The sequence below is a fragment of the Lactuca saligna genome, chromosome 3, assembly GCF_052625555.1.
Source record: "Lactuca saligna cultivar CGN05327 chromosome 3, ASM5262555v1, whole genome shotgun sequence".
NCBI lineage: Eukaryota > Viridiplantae > Streptophyta > Magnoliopsida > Asterales > Asteraceae > Lactuca > Lactuca saligna.
The window spans coordinates 228,018,234-228,024,165 of NC_136419.1; the positions used below are offsets into that span (position 1 = coordinate 228,018,234).

Below are 5,932 nucleotides of genomic sequence, written 5' to 3' on the forward strand. Positions count from 1 at the left end.
GTCCCTTTCATATACTTCGATCTTCCAACACAAGACTCCGACCAAATCGATTTTCCAATCTCTCCATACGGAAATTTCTATATCAAATTCTCTCCTCTTTATCCGAATGATGATCCACATACTATCATCAAGACAGAGAGAGGGAGAGAGAGAGAGAGAGAGAGAGAGAGATACGGAGATTGAGAACATTCTACTTCGTTAACGCACATCCTAAAAAATAAGTGGTCTCGGAAGCGGATCACCAAGATTGTTGGCTTCAGAAACAAGGTTCGGAGTAAATTTGATCTCAATTGTATGTTGTACAGATATTACATCTCTCGGAACAAGGAAGCAACTATCACAATCATGGATGTTGACTTTCCATCCATCAATCCCAATGACATTCTCACAATCGCTCCTCACCTCCGAGATCGCCAATCCTATTATTCGAGCATCAGAGCTTATAGTACTGCCATGAACTTCTTGAAGGACTATGTAGCTGAATTTTGTAGGTCTAACATCAAAATTGCACACTTGTTCAATACAGAGAAAGTGTTGGTGATATTTCCATATTTATACCTATTTTTATATAATATTTAAGTACATTTTTATTAATAAGTTGATAATATGTTTATAATAATGATACTTATGACTTTAAATTGTTATTTTCAGTCAATTAGAAGTATTTTCGAAGAGTGGGACCAAAAGCGACAATTTACTGAACATGGGAGACTTGGAACACAAGAGATGAAGAAATCCACGAAAATTAATAAAACCACGACGTGGCATGGATATCCACGATGTGGCATGAGTATTCTAGAAGATAAAGATCGCGTAAAGAAAGAGTCCTTGCCCGATACAGATGACTTGGGGATCACGACGTGGCGGAGATAGCCACGACGTGGCGCGGGATTTTTAAGGATATTTAAGCACTCTTGGTCATTACGAATTAGAGATTTTTTTTGGCTAGAGAAAGGGATTCCAGAAGGCGATTTTAAGCAGAAGAAAGGTTATGGAAAAAGGTTTCAACACCAAACGAGTGAAGGTCCATAATTTAGTTTACTTATTTGTTACTTAGGAACATGTTTTATTATACTTTGATTTGTGTTAATGTGTTAGTTGCTATTTTGAGCAGCTGAATCTAGCTACTCTTGTTTAGCTAGATGAAGCTTCCAACTTATGAATAGCTTAATTTTTATGGATTTATTTAGTTGGTGAATTGCCTGTGTTGGATTTATAGTTACCTAGCATGCTTGTGTTTGTGTCTCTGGTTGCTTGATTTCGTGTTCTGTGTAGCTTAGTGACCATTAACTGCATGAACTTGTTTACCTAATGATTTAGTGAACATTAAATTATTAGAGCTAGGATTGACCAATCTTAGTTAGTAATTAGAGTAAATAAACTTAGTTGTGTTAGAGAATGTGGATTGTGACTATAATTGTGTTTGCATAATAAATCTTACATAGCATATTCATATTCATAATTAGCTCTGTGTTTAATTGTGTGACCATACATAATTTGACATGAATTAATTAATTATTGGTAAAGTTAGACTTAAATTACTAATACAATTACAACCAACTTGATAATCCATAATTATTAGCTAGCCATAAGGATGAAGTGGATTCGAACTATACAATAGTGTTTTTACTTAATTGATTGAATTTGAGTTAAGTTCGTCTGATCTTGTAAAATCAGATAAAACCCTTTCTAAAATTGTTAATAATTAGGTTAATTTGATAGCAAGTAGATTAATTAGTAACACCGTTCCCTGTGATCGACACCAGACTTACCCAAGCTATATTGTAATCTGACTAGGTACACTGCCTATAAGTGCATAGTTAGTTTAAGTTTGTTAGGTTATAAATATTAAAATTAGTGGGTACTTTCGTGCACATCAAGTTTTTGGTGCCGTTACCGGGGAACGACTTAGTTTATTAGCTTATTTATTTGCATTAAATTAATCGATCCTTCTTGGGTAAAACCCACAAAAAGTTAATTTTTCAGCAAAGTTTAATTTTTTTTAGTCACATAGTCCATGACGTGGCCAGATAAGTGCCACGACGTGGTTACCTAGAATTTTAGATTTTTTTTAGTTTTTAGTTTATTTTTCTATTTTAGTTCAGTTTTACATTTTTTTTATTTAGTTTATCTGCAGGAGTTCATGACCAAAGGCTCAAACACACCCTTGGTGCCACCACTTGAAGATCCCGAGTCTGCAATTCACAATAAAAAGACGCCCTTACAAGAATTCAAATCAGTGTTTTCAAAGAAATCAGGGAAGAAGACTGGGGAGTCAAGTTCACCCTCGAAGAACAAAAGCAAGCTTGAACACTTGGATCAAATACCCGTTCAAACCGAATCCGAGTACGATACCGAGCCCGAATTCGAAAAACATACGAGTGAACCCGAGAATGAGCCAAGGCACGAGATGGAAAATATTGAGGAAATGTCCATGGGAGCTTACAGATAGAGAATTCGAGATGATGTTGGTCCAGGCTTAGTACAACCTGCCATCCCTGCCACTGCCACATTCAAGCTAAAGGGACATATCCTTTCCTCAGTAAAGGATATCCCATTATATGGAAAGGATCACGAGGATGCATTCAAACACTTAGATGAAGTAAATGATATTGCCGATTACTTCAATGTCCCAAATATTAACAGAGACACCATTTTGCTAAGGATGCTCCCCGTTACCTTTAAAGGAGCTGCAAAGGATTGGTTAAAAGCACTTTCACCCGGTACCGTAACTACTTGGGCTCAAATGCGTGAGCAGTTTTTAGATCAATATTGTCCACCATCCAAGATTGCTAAACTCAATAAGGCAATAGCTAATTTTGAGCAAAACCCGGGAGAGTCACTTTACGAAGCTTGGGATCGTTACAAAGGGTTGTTAAGAAATTGTCCTCAACATGACCTTAACCTTCAACAGGAGGTATCAATATTTTATGATGGGGTAAACGTGATGACAAGACAACTCCTTGATTCTCAAGGACCACTTACAAGGAAAAATCCGAGCGAAGTCAAGGGATTAATTGAAGAATTCGCGAAACACTCTCGCGAATACCACAACCCTAGGCAAGATGGAATCAAAGGTGGTGGAGGGGCCCAAACTGAAGAAATAGCAGCCATGATGGCTATGCTAAATAATATGGACCGGAGGTTGACACAAATCGACCACTCAATTCATGCCATAAGAGTGGGTTGCGAGAGGTGTAGTGGTCCGCACTTGACCAAGGACTGCAATTTAGATGAGTTTGGGAACAGAAAAGCTCAAGTGTGCTACTCGAGTGGGGATAAGTTTGATGAAGACTGGAGGAAACCAAAGAAGGAGTGGCTGCCATATGAAGAGTATAAGAAGCAAAAAGAGGAGAAGTACACGCAGACAGGTCGAGGCTTCTATCAAAAGGAGCAGCCACCAGCTGAGAAGAAACCCGATCTAGAGACCATGTTGATGAAGTTTATGGAAACTTCAGAAAATAGACACGATGCAACTGATTATGCTATTAATGAACAACAAACTTTAATAAAGAATCAGCAAGCCTCCATCAATAACTTTGAAGTACAACTTGGTCAACTAGCCACTCTGGTTCATGAGAAGCTGTCCCCGAAGACTCCTGAAATGAAGACCCAATCTCATGTAATGGCCATAGATACTGAAGAAGAGGCCATCTCTGAGTTCTTGGAGGCATTAGAAGAAGATCCACAGCAGCCCGATCCAAAACCAAGGAAGCCAAAGTCCGTAAGTGAAGGGGTTGTTGAAACAGCTGCACCACGACGTGGCGCTTGTCTGGACACGACGTGGCCCCTGTCTGAAAAAAAGTGCCTAATCTCATTCCAATGTATCAGCCGCCTTTGCCGTTTCCATCCCGAGCTGACCTTAGTCCACTGGAAAGAGAGCATCTAGAGTTTATCAAACACGTGAAGGGAATCCCGATTAATACCCCCTTTATCGAGTCCTTTTCCAAAATTCCCAATTATCAAAAATTATTGCAAGCCTTGATAGATACCCGTAAGCAATTAAATAAGTAGTTTAAGGTGATTCTAAGTGAGCAAAGCTCAAAAGCTGTGTTGGGAGAGATACTAGAGAAGATGGGGGATCCTGGACGCCTTACTCTTCCGTGTGAATTTGGTAACAAAATGAGGGTTGATGCTTTAGCCGATTCTGGGGCTAGCATTAATTTGATGCCCTATTCATTTTATCAGAAGTTGGACATTCAGAAGATGATGGCTACAAGAATGACTATTCACATGGAGAACCGTTCAGTGACACAACCCCGGGGCATTGTGGAGGATATTTTAGTAAAAATTGGAAAATTTGTTTTTTCAATAGATTTTGTAGTGTTAGATATGAAAGAAGATCCCGATGTGCCAATTATACTTGGTCGTCCATTGCTTAACACTGCTGGAGCTCTTGTTGATATTCGCGAGTCCAAGCTCACCTTGAGGGTTGGAGATGAAAAAGAAGTTTTTGGGATAAAAGATGACTTCCAAAGGAATCATGTTAAAGAAGAGGTGTTCACAATCAATGAAGATAATGAAGTAGAAGAACTAGAAAAGCTTATGGAAGAAGAGATCAAGGCAGTTCATCAAGTCAAAAGAACAAAACCAAGAGCATCTGTTCCATATTTGATTGAAGTCATTGCTTACAAGAGTCCACCTTCTTGGGTAAGCAAGGAAGATGAGATGACAAGTGATGAAGAAGAGGTTACTTCAAGGGTGACAAAGCCATTAGTGAAAGAGGAGAAGGATGCTATGGAGTGCAGGGAGGAAACTAAAGGGACCAAACGCAAGCTTGATGAAGAAGAGGTCAAAGCTAAAAAAGAGAATTCAAAAAAGGCATATAAAAGATGTGTGCAAGCTTACAAGAGGCGATTCAAGCAACAAAAGATCCAGCTGGGGATGGACTCTTCAGAAGATTCAACGTAGGAGGCACGGAGTCCAGCTCAAGACTCCAAGAAAAAGAAGCGCTTCTCGGGAGGCAACCCGAGCTTGGTTTGAATTTTCTTTTCTTTTAATTTTTGAGTTTTAATTAGGAAAGATATCAACTCATCGTCTAATAACTGATACTTAGTAAGAATTAGCTGTGGGGAGCTTTAATTAATAAATGGAATACAGAGTAGTTAGTTAAAATTTGTTATTTAACTCATTTTTTGAAGATCAGACGTAATCCACGTCGTGGCTTGTCAATGCCACGTCGTGGTTAAAGAGTAATTATGGGGATAAGATGAAGAAAAAAAATAACAGATTATGATCTTTCAAAATCCACGACGTGGCAAAGCCTGCCACGACGTGGCCTTTAAAAAGTCAAGGGGGACCATTTCTTAAACCTTTTGACCACACATTTGTTCCCCATTTGCTGGCTGCCTCACGAACGGAAACAAGGTCCCCACAGTCGATTTCTTAAATTTGTCTTCCAAATTCTTCGCATTTTCTTGTCTTCTAACTCCATTTGGTATGTATTTTGTCCATTAATTCTAGTTATCACTTACAATTTTTACATTTTCATGGTTAGGGTTTATGTGAATATTGAGATTCCCGAAATTGGTTGAAATTAGTTACTGTTTTTAGGTTGTATGTCCCTTGAATAACAATAGGAACAAACCCCAAGCATTAGTTTTTGGTTAAAATCGTGTATACAGTGACCAATCTAGACCCACGTCCCATTTGCGTTCCACGACGTGGCGTGCTTGGCCACATCGTGACTTCTGAGCAAACAGATTAATTTTTTTAATGCTTTGGGTGTTTGCTGCTTTGGTTTAATTTTGTTTGCAGAAATGGGACCTCTAAGGGTTGTTCCACAGGAGAAAAATCCAAATGATGTGGCGAGTATTCATCCTTTATATCGGTTTCCACAAAACATTCCCTGACCATTATTGACTACATATGAAAATCGGTTGGGATGGTTGTACAACAGAGAATTTGCGATAGCTCCGATTGTGGATTGGGG

The 5,932-nt window shown here is 38.8% G+C and overlaps 1 non-coding gene across 1 annotated transcript; it reads right to left on the reverse strand.

Moving 5' to 3' along the window:
• Positions 1-2,794: 2,794 nt before the first annotated feature.
• LOC145038120 (small nucleolar RNA R71) lies at positions 2,795-2,901 on the reverse strand. The gene has a single exon (XR_013679187.1). It is a non-coding gene; the product is annotated as a small nucleolar RNA R71 (small nucleolar RNA).
• Positions 2,902-5,932: the final 3,031 nt, after the last annotated feature.